This window comes from Balaenoptera physalus (assembly GCF_965194825.1).
Source record: "Balaenoptera physalus genome assembly, chromosome: 2".
NCBI lineage: Eukaryota > Metazoa > Chordata > Mammalia > Artiodactyla > Balaenopteridae > Balaenoptera > Balaenoptera physalus.
In genome coordinates this window covers 139,084,359-139,105,211 of record NC_138883.1, presented here as the reverse complement: position 1 = coordinate 139,105,211, position 20,853 = coordinate 139,084,359, and the positions used below count along the sequence as shown (strand labels likewise).

Genomic DNA, 20,853 nt, shown 5'->3' with positions numbered 1-20,853 from the left:
CCCAACACAGCCAAAAATAATAAATAAATAAATAAAATTTTAAAAATTTTTAAAAATGAATAATGCTAAAAAAAAAAAAGTGATAATATGCATTAGTTTCTTATGGCTGTTGTAACATATTACCACAAACTCAGTGGTTTAAAGCAATACAAATTTACTCTCTTACACAGCACTGGAGTCCAGAAGTATGAAATCAGTTTCACTGGGGCAAAACCAAGGTGTTGCCAAGATGATGCCCTAGAGGACGCTCTAGGAAAGAGTCCTCTTCCTTGCCTTTTCTAGCATATGGAGCTGCATTCCTTGCATTCCTTGGATCATGAACCTTTCCTCCTTCTTCAAAGACAATAGCATAACTTCTTCTCTTTGTGCCTTTGCTTCTGCCCCATGATGTCTTCTACTTGCAACCTCTGTCTGCCTCTCCCTTATAAAGATGCTGTGATGGCATTTAGGCCCCACCCAGGTAATCTAGGATAATCTCCTCATCTAAAGACCCTTAACTTAATCATGTCTGCAAAGTCTTGGCCATATAAGGTATCCATTCACAGATTTCAGGGATTAGTGTATGAAGATCTTACGCAGCGATTATTCAGTCTACCACAACATAAAAACACTTCTCAACTCATTTTTTGAGGCCAGCATTATCTTGAATTGAAATCATACAAAGATATTTCAAGAAAAGAAAACCACTGACTAATATCCCTCATAAACATAGGGCAAAATGTATCCTGACCAAAGGGAGTTTCTCTCAGAAATGCCAAGATTGGAGGCAAGGCAATGGGGGGTAGTGGCTAAGAGCTTGGCCTCTGGAGCTCGAAATGCTAAGATTGGGTCAACAATTGAAAATCAAATACAATTCATCATACAAACAGGTTGAAAAAGAAAAATCATGGGATCATTCATTTATGATAAAAAATTCTCAGCACACTAAAAATCAAACACAACTTTCTCAAGGACATTTATTAAAACCTACAAATAATACCATAGTTAATAGTAAAAAACTAAATAATTTCCCAGACAATCAAGAACAGGGTAAATAATATCTCCTCTTACCACTTCTATTCAATATTATATTAGAGTTCCTGGGTAGTATTATAAGGCAAAAAAAGAAAAAGATACAAAATGTAAAACAAACAAACAAAAATCCCTGTCTTTATTCACAGACAACTTGCATAAGTTATTTGCTAAAATTAAGAAAGAAAAAGAAAAAAACACGAGAAAAGCTACTAGATGTAAAAATTACAGCAAAGTCATGGGACTCAAAGTTGATACACAAAAATCAATTGTATTTTCATATACTAGCAATAAAAAAATGAAATTTAAAAATTATCATTTACCACAGCATCAAAAAGTGAAATACATGGGGGACTTCCCTGGTGGCACAATGGTTAAGACCCCATGCTACCCCCCAGGGCTCAGTGCAGCACTATTTACAATAGCCAGGTCATGGACACAATCTAAATGCCCATCAACAGATGAATGGATAAAGAAGATGTGGTACATATATACAATGGAATATTACTCAGCCATAAAAAGGAACGAAACTGGATCATTTGTAGAGAGGTGGTTGGATCTAGAGACTATCATACAGAGTGAAGTAAGTCAGAAAGAGAAAAACAAACATCGTATATTAATGCATATATGTAGAACCTAGAAAAATGGTACAGATGAACCAGTTTGCAGGGCAGAAATAGAGATACAGATGTAGAGAACACCACATATGGACACCAAGGGGGGAAAGTGGTGGGGGGGTGGTGGTGGTGTGATGAATTGGGAGATTGGGATTGACATTTATACACTAATATGTATAAAATGGATAACTAATAAGAACTTGCTGTATAAAAAATAAATAAAATAAAATTCAAAAATTCAAAACAAAAAGACCCAATGCAGGGGGCCCGGGTTTGATCCCTGGTCTGGGAACTAGATCCCACATGCATGCTGCAACTAAGAGTTTGCGTGCCATTACTAAGGAGCCGGTGAGCTACAACTAAGGAGCCCATGAGCCTCAACTAAGGAGCTTGCCTGCTGCAACTAAGGAGGCCACGTGTTGCAACTAAGACCCCATGCAACCAAATAAATAAATAAAAAGTGAAATACATAGGATACATCTAAAGATTACATATAAGAAGTTTACACTAAAAACTGCATAACACTAAAGGGAAAAATTAAATAAGGCCTAAATGAATGGAGAGGTATACCATGTTCATGGGTAGGAAGACTCAATAATGTTAAGATTGCAATTCTTTGCAAATGTCAGAATCTCAACAGCTTTTTTTTTGAGGAAAAAAAGAATGAACCTTTGTTCTTGATCCATGCCTCATAATATACACTAAAATCAACTTGATATACACCGAAATGTAAAGCCTAAAACTATAAATCTTCAAAGAAACAAGTTTTGACATCAGTTTAGGCAAAGTTTTCTTAAGCTCAGCACTATTAACATTTTGGGGTGGGTTGAGAAGGGCTGTTTTGTGCATTGTATGATGTTTAGCAGCATCCCTGGCTTCTACTCTCTAGATGACAGTAAGCATACCCTGAGTTGTGATAACCCAAAATATCTCCAGAGATGGCCAATTGTCTCCTGAGAGGCAGAAATGTCCCCAGCCAAGAACCACTGGGTTGAGTAAATGTTTATTTAGGATACACAGAGCAGTAACCCTACATTAATTTAAAAAAAATTTTTGAATGCCATCAAATTTTTTAATTTCCACTCTTTAGAAGACACCATTAAGAAAATGAAAAGCAAGTCAGAGAGTAAGAGAAAATATTTGCAAAACACATATCTGATGAAGAATTCATATCCACAACAAGTAAAGTCTCATAACTCAGTAATAATATAAAAAAAATCCTATGAGAAAATGGGCAAAAATTTGAAAAAACACTTCAATATCATTAATCAATAGGGAAATACAAAGTAAACTAAAATGAAATACTACTTCATACCTACTGGAATGGCAAACTTAAAAAATTAAAATACAAAGTACCAGCAAGGATGTTGAGCCACTGGGACTATGAGAGATTGCTGGTAAGAATGCAAAATAGAACAACCACCTTGTAAAATAACTGGTCAGTTTCTTAGAAAATTAGACATACACTTACTTTATTTACCCAAAATAAAAGAAAATATATGTCCACAAAAGACCTCTATGTGAGCATTAATAGTTAGCTTTATTCATAATTACCAAACTGGAAACAATCTCCATGTCTGCCAATGGTGAATGGATAAACAAACTGTGGTACATCCATTCAACAAAATAATCCTCAGTACTAAAAAGGAATGAACTACTGATTCATGCCAATAATGTGAATGAGTCTCATAAGCATTACACTAAGTGAAAGGGGATAAGAACGAAAGGCCACATACTGTATGATTCCATTTTTATGACTTTCAGGAAAAGGCACAATTATAGGGACAGGCATCAGATCAGTAGTTGTCAGGGGCCTGGGATAGGAGAGTAGAATGATTGATTACAAATGAGTAAAAAAGAAAATTTTGAGGTGAAGAAAATATTGTGTATCTTTATTATAATGGTGGTTACATGACTATACACATTTTTTCAAAATTCATCAAACTCTACACTGAAAAAGAGTCTGTTTTCTGTCTTAAAGTATACCTCAATAAACCTAATCTTAAAAAAGTGACAATACAAGTATCAATAATCTCGACAAAAGACCACAGGGAAAGATCAAGCAATAGATTAGACATATACACATATATTCTATACTGAATTTATAAATGAAACTACCCAGTAGGAAAAGTGTCATTTCAAAAAAATTCAGATAAAATAGGTAAGAAAATACAAATGACCCCTAACTATATAAAAAGACACTTACCACTAGCCATGAGGGAAATGCTTATTAAATCATAGTGTTATACCATTTCACATGATAGATTGGCAAAAATTACAGTCGGACAATACCAAGTGTTATAAGCACCTTCAAACACTGCTGGTGGGAGTGTAAATTGGAACGACCATTCTAGAAAACACTGGCATTACCAACTTGAACGTAAGTATACCCTATTCCGTTTGTAATAGCAACAAACAGAATAACAGAATAGAAATATTCTAAGTAGCCATCAACAGTAAAATGGATAGATTGACCTAAATTGATACATGGGAGTATTATACAGTAGCGAAAATGAATGACTTAGATCTCAACTCCTACATGTCATGTGGTTCAGTCTCAAAGTTTTTAACGAAATAAACCAATAAATAAAACAATATATATATATACATATATATATATGCTGTATACATATATATACAGTATGTTTCCATTTACCTAAAGGCCCAAATAGGCAAACTCAGCAGTAGGTTGTTTAGAGATATATAAATGTGATTTTTAAATATAAAGATAAGCAAGAGACAATTTAGCACACAGTCCAGGATGGTAGTTACTCTAAGGCAGAAATAGTGGGGAGTCATAGGAACAAGGGTTACAGGGTCTAAAATATGGATAACGCTGTATTTCTTAAATTAGGTATTATATACCTGGTGTCCATTTTATTGTTCTTTAATCTGGACCTTTATGTTATATGAATTATTTTATAAGTATTGCATTTAAAATAAAGCACTTTGTCTTATTATAAAAGACCTGGATTCCAATTTCTGGCTCCATATTTAATAGCTATGCAACCAGGCACAAGTCACTTTAACTCACTGGGCCTTACTTCCATCATCTTTAAAATGGGAATTTTTCCCTAACACATTACTTTCACAAGTATAAAGGAAAAGATTATTATACTAGACTCTATGAAAGTTAAGCAAAAAAAGTTAACAAATTTAAAAAAGAAGTGACAGACTAGGAGAAAACATCAGCCACTCAATGTCCTAGGCTTAGAACAATGATCAATACTTAATAAATACTAAATAAATCAACTAATGATTAACAAAGAAGAATATTTCTAATATATAAAGAGCTCTTAATAAATCATTTAGAAGAAGATAAAGCATCTAATAAATAACAGACAATGATTTTTAAAATTAAGCAATTTAAAAGGAAGATACATAAATGACATTTAAAAATATGGACCACTTGAGTTATGCTCAAAGAAACTCAAATTGAAATAACACTGAAATGGTGTTTTGAGAGAGGGAGATTAATTTTTTTAACTAACAGGTAGGAAGATGTAGAAGACTGGTAAATCTATTGTTGGCTGGTCCCTGGAGGAAAATAATCTCCTATACTTTTTGTGGGAGTGTAAATTGGTAATGCAGCATTTGGTGAGGTTGTCAATTCTCAGAATTCATGGGGAAGAGATTTGGACTTCCATGGGACATAATTGTCAGGAAGGCTAATTTAAGTTCATTTCGTCTAAATTTCAAGACTCAGCATGCATGAGTTCATGTGTTTATGTGTGAGTGTGTATGTGCATGTGTGTATGTGTGTGTGTTTGTGCACTGGAGAAAAATATGAAACTGTTAACAGCAATTGCTTAAGGAATAGTAATATGAGAAATATATGGTTAATTTCATGTTTTACTCTAATGTATCAATTTTTTAAATAAGGATGATATGTTAACATTTAAAATTCTTAAATTAATTTTAATTTTAAATTAAATTTTAATTTAATTTTTAAATTTTAAACATGAATTACGAATATAGTTGGAGACACTCAAAAAATAATAGGACAGACTCAGGTACCTACCCATCCAGATTTAAAAGTTGTTAGCTTTTGGTTATATTTTCCCTAGAACTCTTTTTCTTTAAGAAATACAAACTCCCCAAAAGATTTAAAACCCATTTCCCTTTCTGCTCCTCCATCTTCAGATGGAATCATTATTTTGAATCTGGTGTTATCTTTTTTCAGCACGGTTTTATACTTTTTCTATACACATAAGTATCCATAAACAAGAAAATGTATTGTCCTGTTATATTAAAACGATAGGTAATTTTAATAACAAATTCATGGTCATGTTGTGAGGCTTCCATGAAATATATGAATCAGAGTACAATCTGGTTAGCGCAGCCTGGTAATCTGAGTTTGACTATTTTTGTAACTGGCAGGTTGGTAGTGACCCACGCTTGAGAGCATGTGTTGGTAAGTAGAGAAGCCTTTGCATCTGAGGCTAGAAGACAAGTGAGGAGTTTGGGTTAGGTTTTCAGGCCTTAGTTGCAGGGACTCTGAGAGAGAAAAACATCTGAATAATGGAGACATGGGTTGTCATCTGGTCCCTGCCCAGGCTGTGAAGAAGGAGCTTCTTTCATAGGAAACTTAGGGAGCTTTGGTGCCAAGCAACACTGAGGTGTGGTACAGAGTTTTGGAGAATGCTAATCCACCCACCCCCCCATCTCTACATGAAATCCAGCAACTCTCTGAAAACCCAGCAATGGCAGTAGCAAGAGTCCTTTTAGTAGCTGCAAGGACAGCAGACAACCACCAAAAGAAGCCTAAGCATCAGGGAAGAATGGACTGGCCCATAAGGGTGACTAACCAATGGCTACTTTATGAGTACAATTGAGGCTACCCGTGGGTACCCCAAGAAATACCTAGGAAAGAAGTAACTTTTCAAGAGAGGTTTAAAGGCCCTGAATTGTGGGTAGAAGCAAGAATAGATGCAAAGTTTTCATTTATTTGCTCAATAAATATTGAGTGTGCACCAGTTTTGTGCAGGAACTGTTAGTTCCCAGAGATACAAGAGTGAAAACATACAGCGTATAATCTGTGCCCTCATGGAGCCCAGTAAGAGGGGCTATGAAGAAAATAGAGCAAGGTATGTGAAAATGAGGTTCTGAGTGAGGGAACATTACATACGGTGACCCGGGAAGGCTTCCTCAATCTGAGCTAGGATAATATACAACAAGAAGAAATCAACCATGCCAAGTTATGGAAGAAAAGTATTCCACTCAGAGGGAACAGCAAATGCAGAGGCCCAGGGGATATAATTAAGTTGCTATGTTCAAGGAATAGAAAGAAGATTAGTGTGGTTGAGGGTACGAAGTGGTAAAGGGGTAAGATACAAAACAGAGGGGCATGCAGGGTCTTGCAGAGGCAGTAAGATTTAGATTTTACTAAAATTACAAGGGTTATTAATGTTAACATGACCACATGTGTACTCACACATTGGAGAAGCCTAGAATGTATTACTTGTAGTATAAAGAAATATTTTTACATATAGGGAATTGCATCTCGAAGATAAAGGATTGTCTCTCATTACTACACAGCTGAAAGAGGTCATAGAATTTGTGGGTTAGGATTATGAGGCTTAAGATTCAGAGAGTTTGGGGATAAATCTGAGCTTTACTCTTACTAACCATAGGAATTTTTAGGGCCTCAATTTTATCATCGAAAATTGGAGACCATAAATGTAATTCTTTTTTTTTTCTTTACCTCAGAGTTATTGTGTGGAACAGTTAATCACATGTAAACATTCTGTAAACAGTTAATTCCCTTAAAAAGCTATAAATTGTTATATCTCATGAACATATTTATAGGACAGAATGTTTGGCATTGATTCTGATGAAATATATTACATGTTTCTGCTACAGTAACCACATACAGTCAATTTTTAGTATCCTTGTTAATTGAGAAAATTATTCAGGTGATGCAAACTTTGTTTTATTTCCCTCTGAAATAGATTATATTTTATAGAATACTGGCTTTATAATTATGTTTAGCCTGAGTTCTTATATAATTTGCAGGCCTCTGGAAATGAACATTCCCGAAACTGAACTCAGTATCCGTCCACCACAGTCTTACTCTCTCATATATTCTTCTGTTGGCATTAAACCGTGCACCCATCACCCAAAGGAGAGATATTTCAACTCCTTCCCCTTTATCCGTACTCCCAATCAATCGCCAAGACCTCTCACTTGTAACTTAGACATGCCACCTATATTTAGACCCTTCCCTCCCATTTCCATAGACTTATCTTCCTTGGGAACCTCATCGTCCAGATAGAGGACTAGCAATTGTTATCATTTCTTTTTTTTTTTTTTAACATCTTTATTGGAGTATAATTGCTTTACAGTGTTGTGTTAGTTTCTTCTGTATAACAAAGTGAATCAGCTATGTGCCAGGCACTGTTCTAAGTCCTCTACAAGCTTCAGATTGCCCCATGAAGAAGGTACTATTGTTATCTGCAATTTATAAATGGGGAAACCTAGGTGTGGAGTATTGAAGCATCTTTTCCAAGGTCATGAAGCTGTTAAATGGCAGAGTCAAGATTAGAACCCCAGTGAGTCTGAATCTAGGGTCTAAGCACTTAAGAACTCGTCTGTGCTGGGCAACATGTCACGATGTTCTCACTCCAGACTTCTCCCACATTATTGCCATAAAATCTTCCTCCAAAACAAATCTGATCTTGTCATTTCTCTGCTTTTAATAACATCCTGTTAGCTCATCACTGCCTTCAGGAGAAAGTCACATGAAAAATAAGGTTCTTTACCACTCAGCCCAAATTCCCTTTCCCACGTTATGGTCTGACCCTATAATCAATCTACCATCCTGTAGTCCTGACACCCTGAGATGTTCACAGCATCATTTCCAGGTCTCCCTGTCTCTGCAAAAGCTATTTTCCTACTTGAAAAGACACTCCTCCATTTCTCTGCACGTAGCAGTCTGACTTCAAGAAGAAGATCATATGGCATTGGCACTGAATCTCAGTTTCATCATTATAAAATGGGCGTCATAATTACACTCTTCCTCAACTCACAAGGGAACTATAAGGACAAAATGATACATTGTGTAAAAACTTTGTAAGAGTAAACTACGTGATTGGGTGTAAGCAAAACTATTCACCTGTAAGGTTTTACAGTTTTTCCCATCCCCTCCAACCAGGCTTGGAAGGAGAAAGAGTTCTTAACCTTCCTTTTCTTGGAGTGACTGGGCCAAAATGGGAAGTAAAAAGGAGGTACTCAACTGGTCTAAATGTCATAGCTTTGAGGGTTTGTACTGAAAAAAGGTGGGATTACTGTGAACCACTATTTGTGTGTGCAGATTGATAATAGTAAGATAGAGGAGGAAAGATGAATTTACAATGGTTTGAATGGGTTTTACATACTCCCCCTTTCATGTTTTCTGAAGAAAGATTCAAATAGTTCTTTAAATGGTTTTGGGATTCTCCACTGAGGTTTCTTTGAAAGCAAAGCTGTGTCAATATAGGATCATTGTGCACATGGGATTTACACAGCTTCGCCTAGAGGTTACCAGTTCCCCTTTGATTCTACCATGAAGACAAATGCTCTCTTTTCTGTGCTTCCACTGAACTTTGTTCTGGTATAACTTGCTGTACCATAATGACCTGTCAACATGACTGTCACACACAAATACACACACACAATGTCAATCATGGGTGTCTCAATGACTTGGGTCACATACTATTCATCTCTATATTCCTAATATCTACCATGGTTCCTAGCCCTGGTTGCCTGAAGACATGGAAATCTCAAAACAAGAAAAGGGTACAATTCAGTTTTTCTAATTCTAAATCCTTTTATTAAAAATTTCCATAAAGACGTCTTTTCATACTCTTGTAGTTCTTTTTTTTTTTTTTTTTTTCCTTAGTTCTAACATTTCTCAGAAGCAGTGCTTTACAAAAAAAGAAAAGCACATGATTTAACCAGGAGACAAGAGGTCTGAGGTCTAGAACCCCATCTGCCATCAATCAGCAAGGTGACCGAGACAGGTCAGTTCATGCTCCTGACCTTCAATGCCTCACTAGCAATCGAGGAATCTGGTGTCCATAGTCTTTATGGATGTTTAAGCTCTAGAATTCAATGATCCCTTAATAATACTTGGCTCCATATGCCTCTGGGGGTGGGGGGCATAAAAGAAACAGGAATTCCCAGGAGTGGGAGGTTTCCACTTTGGGTTTCTCTTTTCCTTGCATCACTACTGTCCCTTCACCCTCTCGCCACTGGAAAGCTCTGTTCTTCATATCTGATCAGGTGTCTCAGAAAGAGACAAAGGCCAGAGAGGATGGAAAATGATTTGCAAAGAAGCCAAAAGGGGAATTCTGTAACTGTGTATCTTTCCATTCCGTTTTAATTTAAAACCACTTACAAGTGACAACTCCCAACCCGAGGCAGGTGCCGCGGGGTAGCTCATTACACCCTTGGGACCCCGTGTAAATCTTTTTTTCTGAGAACAGCTATTGTCTTCCAAGGAAAAGCTTTTAGCATAATGTCAAGCTGACTAGAACACTGCTTTCGTGAGAATATTTTTAAGAAAAAGAACAAGAGAAAGGTATTCTTTAACAACTGCAAACGCAGCCTCTTGCTTCCTTCACCTCAAGCCCCCTGGAAAGAACAGCACGTGAGCCATAGGAGGCTGAGGCAGTGCCATGAGATTACCTCACCTCCTGAGACATAGGAAGGTCACACTCTGCTCTTTCAGGTTACAATAAATGCAGGGTGGAGGTGTCTCCGAGGGCAAAAATAGCAGACCCAGCCCTCTTCCATCCACCTTTGTTGCTTCTCGGCTTCTCACCAGTCAGTGAGTCAGTCAGCCATTCTTCACCTGGAGAATGAGAGTTTCTAATAAGAGAATGACATTTTCCCTCAGAAAATTCCCACAAATTAGTTCCCCTCTCAGGTCGTTCTTGAGGATGGTCAAGATAATACTGCTATAGGGTCTGGATAGATAGATATCCAAAGGGGAAAAGAATGAGCAAAAAAAGCTCCTGAGAAAAAAATGAAGCATCCATCACAGAGATGTAGTTCCCCAAATTAAAAAGGAACTCAACTTTCCCTGGACTGAAATGGTCATTGAAAATGTGAAGGACCTCCCTGGCGGTCCAGGGGTTAAGACTCCATGCTTCCACTGCAGGGGGCGCAGGTTCGATCCCTGTTCGGGGAACTAGGATCCTGCATGCCGCAGAGCATGGCCAAAAAAACAAATCAAAATTTAAAAAAGATTAAAAAAAAAAAAAGAAAATGTGAGGTGATGGGGGAAATGTGGAGAAAATAGAAAATTTAACAAAATGATGATGGTCTTTAATAAGCTGTGTGTTTGGATTGTGTGCATTTCTGGGGAATTTCCCAGTGAGAGCAGACCCTAAGGAGGGGGATATTCTGGAAATGTGTGGTGGAGACCTGGGGTCTCCTCCTTGAGTAACCACTTACCATGGGGCCTCAGGCTGGTTATTTACCCTTAGTGAAGCTTACCTTGGCCATCGGCAAAATGCAGATAATGACAAGTCATGGAGGTCCATGACAGCAAAGGCAGCACTTGTGCCAAAAGCAGGAAGCAGGCCTGAGTTGGAGAATGGCTGAGCCTTGGTAAAGGTAGAACTACTCTCCTCTCTAGGTTTTTCATCCACCTCCACTAGGGTTTAAGGAAACAATGCTCCCCACACCAAGGCTTTTTTTTCCTTCTGAATTGTTCTCTAGTTCTTTGTAAATTCAGTATCTTTTCTCAGTTCAAATCCAAAAAGCACACACGTGCATACACACACACACACACACACATACACCGTTCCTGAAGAGTACACAAACTAAAGAAAATATGACTTCTCAACTCTTTACTTGGAAGTTGCATATTCAAGGGCTCTGCTAATCAAAGTACCTCTTGACATACAATGTGTGAAAGGATTTAACTAGGCTAAGGGCAATTACGCCAGAACACCATTAACCAATGGAGAGTAGTCTCAGAAAGCACTAGAATCCACATCCTGGATGGATCTTGCCTACCAAATCTACCCCCAGACCTGCTCATCCGTTGCCTTCTATTCCAACCTGTTGGAGCCTGTATCCCATCCTCCTGGGTTCTATTCACTCCTCACTTACTCTCTGCTCTGCAAACCTCAAAAGTCCAGGGTTCCTTTGACCTCTGGAATCCTACCGGTTAAGAAGGGTCTGGACTTTCTAATTCCTCAATGCCTCATCCACTGAGAGTCTCTGATGCTAGGATAAGCCATTTATCCTTTGGTAACAGCTCCCTTTTATCATCTATTTCTTCCATTATGGCACATCAATGACAGTCTCTCAGAGAAATTCCCTTTTCACTGTCCCACTGAAAAGGGCAGAAAGTGACTCTGCTCTTGGTGACCTGCCAGCATTTTGGCTCTGAGGGCTCAGATCTCCAAGTGTAAAGTGTGCCTTCTCTCTTGGGACCATTGTGAGACGGTACCCGCCCTCAATTCTCAGGAGAACAATAAAGCCTACGCCAGGCAAATCTGGGTACTACTGAACTGGAAATATATTTATCAAGAAAGTAAGGCTAAATGTTTCCAGGAAAATATATTTTTTTTAAAATGCTTTTGAAAAATAAATCAAACCAAATGAATCCTTCCAGGAGACTCTCTGGAGCCCAGACCCTAGGAAGGACTAAAAGTAATCAATAAATTGTTCTGAACAATCCCCTGGTCAGGCTTTAGGCCAGACCACTAGGGAATCAGTCTCCAGCAGGGGCTTTCTCCCAGGGCCCCGTGGCCATGCTCTTATCTCCTGGGGTTCTAAAATAAAACTGAAGTGATAATCCTGCACAGTGGAAAGAAAGTCTTTCAGTGAACAAAACCTCCTTATGAGGGGTGAGTGGCAGCCACTGAGTCGGAAACTAGCCAAATCACAGCTAAATACAACTGCAAACTGAAGCTGGCCTGGTCCCTGGGAGGGAGGAAGTGACTAAGACAATTGAAGTTCACCTGCAGGGAAGCTTGGAGGCAGGAGAGTCTTGAGCTGCTGGCTCATTTGCTATTTTCTTGTCCTAAAACAATGCATCATATTTTGTGGTTCAAAGAAAGTTAAGTGGTTTCATTTCTGATTTATAGGCATGTTTAATTGCATTTTGGAGGGTAGGCGATGTTCATATTGTGTGTTTTTAAATTTTTTTTTTTAAGAAACACAGCAATGGCCTGGGTTCAGGTAGGTATTGACACCTGCTAAACAAATTTTTGATTCTGCAACCCGTCTGGGACTATGTTCCCTGCACTGAGGGCCAAGACATGCAATCTCAGCTCTGTGCTGGGATCTGAGGGGTCTGGAGGTTCTGAATCTTCCCTCCCTCTTTCCTTCCTGCCACAGTGTCTGAAACATCCACCATGAAAATGCTTCCATTGGGTTAGGAGAGGAAAATAAAATTCACTGTGAGCAGAAAGAGGGTAACACATTCATTTGTGGTCAATTTAGTGTGAGTTGCGTTAACAACTAAGCTAGCTTGCAATAGTGTGAGTACATAGAACAGGGAGGAGGGCAAGTTCTGGATCACAGAGTGGAGCCTGAAGAGTGATGCTGAATACCTGTTCTGATGACTGCGTTAGCACATTTCTTGTGTGTATGGACCCAGGAATCAGAAAAAGAAGATCAGAAATCAGGCACCACCACTGACTGCGGTATTTAACCTCCCTGAGCCCCACTTACGTCATTTGTAAAAACGGAGAGTCCTGAATTCAGCCCCATAATGAAAGATACCAATCAGCTACATAACCGATAACACATAAGACTTCCAGAGTATGTGCAAAATAGGTTGGAACTCTTCTTGAATACTTAGAAGTAAAGGATAGTAACATGGGAAGGGCACTAGCCTTTTCACTTTTTAGCTATATGACCTTAGATTAGTCCCAGGACTGGCTACTCAATGTGAGGGCCCATTGCAAAATGAAAATGCAAAGCCCCTCCTTCAAAACTTTTAAGATTTTCAAGTTGGTGACAGAAGAACATTAAATGAAGTTCAAGGCCCTTCTAAGCATGGGACCTGTGCAACTGTACAGTTGACACACCTATAAACACAGCCCTCATTAGTCTTCTCTCCTCAGGATTCAGCTCAACGATTGTCACTTGCAAGTCAATTATGCCAAAAAGAAAATGAACAGCATTCATTTCACCACTATCTGGGTCCTCTCCACGCCTGCCCATCTTGAGATGAACAACAGCTGACATGTTGGCACACGTTTAAGAGATAACACTGTAATGATGCATGAGAGTGAGGTAGAAGATAGGTGGGCCCCAGGCTGAGCAGCTGCATCCGGTCTCTTGTTGACACTTCGAGATAAGATACTAGCAGGAGCATAGGGTCTTGATTGGGTGAAAGATAAATCGACCACATTTTTTTCATTCTTGTGGTCAAGGGGATTTCCCAGCCTGCACATGCACAGAGAAGGTCCTCAGTCTAGTGAAGGGGTCAAAGGGAGAAAGAAACACCAGTCCACAACACCTCCTGTCAAACCCCCCAGAAACCTTCACGCTGGAATCTGTCTTGGCTGAGAGATGTGTATGCCACCAGGAAGGATCCTGAGTCAGGCCAAATATGGGCACAAGCAAGACAGTTGGCCAGAGACAAACCCGGAAGACTGCCCCCATATAAGCGATCTAAGCCACCTTTATTGGGAGCAACTCACTCTGCGAGTTTGCCCATGTGGTTTGCTTCTAATAAATGCTTTATCTGTTTCACAATCTTGGTCTCTTTACTGAATTATTTCTTCAAAGATGACAAGAACCGAGGTCCTGCTTCCAGCCATCTCGCCACCACCACCCAGAATCACCACACCAGAATCAAGAGTATACATTTATTATTACCAATCTTAGACCATAAGCAGAAACCAGCCTCCTTTGATTCATATGAAGGTGTGCTAAGAGATATTTTTTCTCTTTTTTTTAACTGAACTATTTTGGAGTGCCAAATTATTTAGGGGCTTTTACTATGTTTCAAGTCCTCTCCTTAAAGTAAGAATGAGCTCTGTGGTTATAATATCAACAAAAGCACCATTGTCAGTGTAAATAAAAATGCAAAAACAGAGGCAGTTCCATGTCATAATTACACATTGGGTACCACTCAGCTCCTGCTCAGAAACTGAGCCTGCACAATGAAGACATACATAGATCTACTTTCTTAAATAAATAATTGTTCTATGAAGGTTGCCCTAGAAGGATTACTGTCTCTAACGTCCAAGAATTTCTCATTTGCAAGGAAAGGACTTAGCAACTGTTACAGAAATTGCTCTCAAAAGCATAAAACACATAAGAGAATTTTTAGAAAATCCCATATCATTCATTAAAGCATTTTAAGGCCTTATTAATTCAGATGGGATAATTGGTTGTTGATTAGCCAGATAGTTAAGCATTCATTGTAATGTGCTGATGAACTGTGAGAAATTACATTTCCTATCCACCAAAGATTCACCTCATGCAGTTAGCACTTCATCAGGTAAAGCTGCGTCTGGATAAATTACCTAGATTTTTATTCCCCAGTTTTTTCTTTCATCTCCCAAACTTTTCCTTAATGAAAAGTATTCCTTACTCTGCTTGGTCGAAAACTATATCAGGAGCCAACTTTAAAAGCTGGCTAGCAGGGGGACCTTCAACATGGTGGAGTAAGATGCGGAGATCACCTTCCTCCCCACAAATACATCAGAAATACATCTACATGTGGAACAACTCCTACAGAATACCTACTGAACGCTGGCAGAAGACCTCAGACTTCACAAAAGGCAAGAAAATCCCCATATACCCGGTAGGGCAAAAGAAAAAAGAAAAACAGAGACAAAAGAATAGGGATGGGACCTGCACCTCTGGGAGAGAGCTGTGAAGGAGGAAAAGTTTCCACACGCTAGGAAGCCCCTTCACTGGCAGAGACAGGGGGTGGCGGTGGGGGGAATCTTCAGAGCCATGGAGGAGAGCGCAGCAACGTGGTGCAGAGGGCAAAGCGGAGAGATTCCCACAGAGAGGATCGGTGCCGACCAGCACTCACTAGTCCGAGAGGCTTGTCTGCTCACCCGCTGGGGTGGGTGGGGGCTGGGAGCTGAGGCTCAGGCTTCGGAGGTCAGATCCCAGGGAGAGGACTGGGGATGGCTGGGTGAACACAGCCTGAAGGGGGCTAGTGCACCACAGCTAGCCGGGAGGGAGTCCGGGGAAAAGTCTGTACATGCCTAAGAGGCAAAAGACCATTGTTTTGGGGTGCGCAAGGACAGGGGATTCCTTCCCTGTCTGCCCACAGAAGGCAGAGCACCACCTAAATGAGATCCAGAGATGGGCGCAAGCCGTGGCTATCAGCTTGGACCCCAGAGACGGGCATGAAATGCTAACACTGCTGCTGCAGCCACGAAGAATCCTGTGTGCAAGCACAGGTCACTATCCACACACCCCCACCCCCACCCCAGGAGCCAGTGCAGCCTGCCACTGCCAGGGTCCCATGATCAAGGGACAACTTCCCCAGGAGAACACACACTGCACCTCAGGCTGTTGCAACACCATGCTGGCCTCTGTTGCCGCAGGCTCGCCCCACATAACAATTATAAATACCATACCCCTCCTTCACCCTGGCATGAGTAAGCCAGAGCCCCCTAGTCAGCCGCTGTTTTAATGCCATCCTGTATGGGTGGGAATAGATGCCTGAGGGTGACCTACATGCAGAGGTTGGGCCAAAACCAAAGCTGAACCCCAGGAGCTGTGTGAACAAAGAAGAGAAAGGGAAATTTCTCCATGCAGCCTTAGAAGTAGAGGATTAAATCCCCACAATCAACTTATCAACTTGATATGCCCTGCATCTGTGGAATACCTGAATGGACAACAAATCATCCCAAAATTGAGGCGGTAGACTTTGGGAGCAACTGCAGACTTGGGATCTGCTGTCTATGACTGATTTGTTACTGAATTTTATGTTTATCTTACTATAGTTTTTAGCGCTTGTTATCATTGGTGGATTTGTTTACTGGTTTGGTTGCTCTCTCCTTTTTAAAATTTTTATTATTTTCTTTTTATTTTAATAATTTTTTTTTTCTTTTTTTCTCCATTTCCTTCTGAGCCGTGTGGCTGACAGGGTCTTGGTGCTCTGGTCTGACGTCAAGCCTGAGCCTCTGAGGTAGGAGAGCGGAGTACAGTACATTGGACTACCAGAGACATCCCAGCCCCATGTAATATCAATCCGCGAAAGCTCTCCCAGAGATCTCCATCTCAATGCTAAGACCCAGCTCCACCCAAAGGCCAGCAAATTACAGTGCTGGACACCCCATGACACTCAACTAGCAAGACAGGAACACAAGCCCAGCCATTAGCAAAGACGCAGCCTAAAATCATACTAAGTTCACAGACATCCTAAAACACATCACAAGATGTGGTCCTGCCCACCAGAAAAACAAGATCCAGCCCCACCCACCAGAACACAAGCATCAGTCCCCTCCACCAGGAAGCCTACACAAGCCACTGAACCAACATCACCCACTGGGGGCATACACCAAAAACAACAGGAACTACGAACCTGCACCCTGCGAAAAGGAGACCCCAAACATAGTAAGTTAAACAAAATGACAAGACAAGGAAATATGCAGCAGATGAAGGACCAAGGTAAAACCCCACCAGAACAAACAAATGAAGAGGAAATAGGCAGCTTACCTGAAAAAGAATTCACAGTAATGATAGTAAAGAGGATCCAAAATCTTGAAAATAGAATGTGGAAAATACAAGAAATGTTTAACAAGGACCTAGAAGAACTAAAGAGCAAACAAACAATGATGAACAACACAATAAATGAAATTAAAAATTCTCTAGAAGGACTTAATAGCAGAATAACTGAGGCAGAAGTACGGATAAGTGACCTGGAAGATAAAATAGTGGAAATAACCACTGAAGAGCAGAATAAAGAAAAAAGAATGAAAAGAATTGAGGACAGTCTCAGAGACCTCTGGGACAACATTAAACACACCATCATTCAAATTATAGGGGTCCCAGGAAAAGAACACAAAAGAAAGAGTCTGAGAAAATATTTGAAGAGATTATAGTTGAAAACTTCCCTAACATGGGAAAGGAAATAGTCAGTCAAGTCCAAGAAGCACAGAGAGTTCCATACAGGATATATCCAAGGAGAAACATGCCAAGGCACATATTAATCAATCTATCAAAAATTAAGTACAAAGAAAAAATATTAAAAGCAGCAAGGGAAAAGCAACAAATAACATACAAGGGAATCCCCATAAGGTTAACAGCTGATCTTTCCACAGAAACTCTGCAAGCCAGAAGGGAGTGACAGGACATATTTAAAGTGATGAAAGGGTAAAAACCTACAACCAAGATTACCCTACCCAGCAAGGATGTCATTCAGATTCAACAGATAAATTAAGACCTTTACAGACTAGCAAAAGTTAGGAGAATTCAGCACCACCAAACCAGGATTACAACAAATACTAAAGGAACTTCTCTAGGCAGGAAACACAAGCGAAGGAAAAGACCTACAGAAACAAACCCAAAACAATTAAGAAAATCATAATAGTAACATACGTATCGATAAATACCTTAAATGTAAAAGGATTAAATGCTCCAATCAAAAGACATATACTGGCTGAATGAATACAAAAACAAGACCCGTATATATGCTGTCTACAAGAGACCAACTTCAGACTTAGGGACACATATAGACTGAAAGTGAAGGGATGGAAAAAGATATTCCATGAAAATGGAAATCAAAAGAAAGCTGGACTAGCAATTCTCATATCAGACAAAATAGACTTTAAAATAAAGACTATTACAAGAGACAAGGAAGGACACTACATAATGATCAAGGGAACAATCCAAGAAGAAGATATAACAATTGTAAATATTTATGCACCCAATATAGGAGCACCTCAATACATAAGGCAAATGCTAACAGCCATAAAAGGGGAAATCAACCGGAACACAATCATAGTAGGAGACTTTAACGCCCGACTTTCACCAATGGACAGATCATCCAAAAGGAAAATAAATAAGAAAAAACAAGCTTTAAATGATACATTAAACACGATGGACTTAATTGATATTTATAGGACATTCCATCCAAAAACAACAGAATACACTTTCTTCTCAAGTGCTCATGAAACATTCTCCAGGATAGATCATATCTTGGGTAACAAATCAAGCCTTGGTAAATTTAAGAAAACTGAAATCATAGCAAGTATCTTTTCCAAATACAACACTATGAGACTAGATATCAATTCCAGGAAAAAATCTGTAAAAAGTACAGACACATGGAGGCTAAACAATATGCTACTTATTAACCAAGAGGTTATTGAAGAAATCAAAGAGGAAATCAAAAAAGGCCAAGAAACAAATGACAATGAAAACATGACAACCCAAAACCTATGGGATGCAGCAAAAGCAGTTCTAAGAGGGAAGTTTAGAGCAATACAATCCTACCTCAGGAAACAAGAAAAATCTGAAATTAACAATCTAACCTTATATCTAAAGCAATTAGAGAAAGAACAAAACAACCCCAAAGTTAGCAGAAGGAAAGAAATCATAAAGATCAGATCTGAAATAAATAAGAAATGAAGGAAACAACAGCAAAGTTCCATAAATCCAAAAAGCTGGTTCTTTGAGAAGATAAACAAAATTGATAAACCATTAGTCAGACTCATCAAGAAAAAAAGGGAGAAGACTCAAATCAACAGAACTAGAAATGAAAAAGGAGAAGTAAAAACTGACACTGCAGAAATACAAAGGATCATGAGAGATTACTACAAGCAACTATATGCCAATAAAATGGACAACCTGCAACAAATGGACAAATTCTTAGAAAAGCACAACCTTCCGACTGAACCAGGAAGAAATAGAAAAGATAAATAGATCAATTACAAGCAGTGAAATGGAAACTGTGATTAAAAATTTTCCAACAAACAAAAGACCATGTCCAGAGGCTTAACAGGCAAATTCTGTGAAACATTGAGAGAAGAGTTAACAACTATCCTTCACAAACTCTTCCAAAATATAGCAGAGGGAGGAACACCCCAAACTCATCTATGAGGCCACCATCACCCTGACACCAAAACGAGATAAAGATGTCACAAAAAAGAAAACTACAGGCCAATATCACTGATGAATATAGATGTAAAAATCCTCAACAAAATACTAGCAAATAGAATCCAACAGCACATTAAAAGGATCATACACCATGATCAAGTGGGATCTATCCCAGGAATGCAAGGATTCTTCAATATGCAAATCAATCAATGTGATACACCATATTAATACACTGAAGGATAACAACCATGTGATCATCTCAATAGATGCAGGAAAAGCTTTTGACAAAATTCAACACCTATTTATGATAAAAAACTCTCCGGAAAGTAGGCATAGAGGGAACCTACCTCAAAATAATACAGGCCATATATGACAATCCCACAGCCAACATTGTTCTCAATTGTGAAAAACTGAAACCATTTCCTCTACAATCAGGAACAAGACAAGGTTGCCCATTCTCACCACTATTATTCAACTAGTTTTGGAAGTTATAGCCACAGCAATCAGAGAAGAAAAAGAAATAAAAGGAATCCAAATTGGAAAAGAAGTCACTGTTTGCAGGTGACATGACACTATACATAGAGAATACATAGAGAATCCTAAAGATGTTACCAGAAAACTACTAGAGCTAATCAATGAATTTGGTAAAGTAGCAGGATACAAAATAAATGCACAGAAATCTCTCGCAACCTTATACACTAATGATGAAAAATCTGACAGAGAAATTAAGGAAACACTCCCATTTACCATTGCAACAAAAAGAATAAAATACCTAGGAATAAACCTACATAAGGAGAAAAAAGACCTGTATGCAGAAAACTATAAGACACTGATGAAAGAAATTAAAGACGATACAAACAGATGGAGAGATATACCATGTTCTTGGATTGGAAGAATCAACATTGTGAAAATGACTATACTACACAAAGCAATCCACAGATTCAGTGCAATCTCCATCAAATTACCAATGGCATTTTTCACAGAACTAGAACAAAAAATTTCACAGTTTGTATGGAAACACAAAAGACTCTGAATAGCCAAAGCAATCTTGAGAAAGAAAAGCGGAGCTGGTGGAATCAGGCTCCCTGACTTCAGACTATACTACAAAGCTACAGGTATCAAGACAGTATGGTACTGGCACAAAAACAGAAATATAGATCAATGGAACAGGATAGAAAGCCCAGAGATAAACCTACACACATATGGT

The 20,853-nt window shown here is 39.0% G+C and overlaps 1 protein-coding gene and 1 long non-coding RNA gene across 2 annotated transcripts in view; both read right to left on the bottom strand.

Moving 5' to 3' along the window:
- AGBL1 (AGBL carboxypeptidase 1) overlaps positions 1-20,853 on the bottom strand; it is a 790,601-nt gene that overhangs the window by 552,548 nt on the left and 217,200 nt on the right.
- Positions 7,923-20,183, bottom strand: LOC309655482. Its single transcript, XR_014260856.1, has 2 exons — positions 13,509-20,183; positions 7,923-13,465 (listed from the first exon to the last, which is right to left on the bottom strand). It is a non-coding gene; the product is annotated as an uncharacterized lncRNA (long non-coding RNA).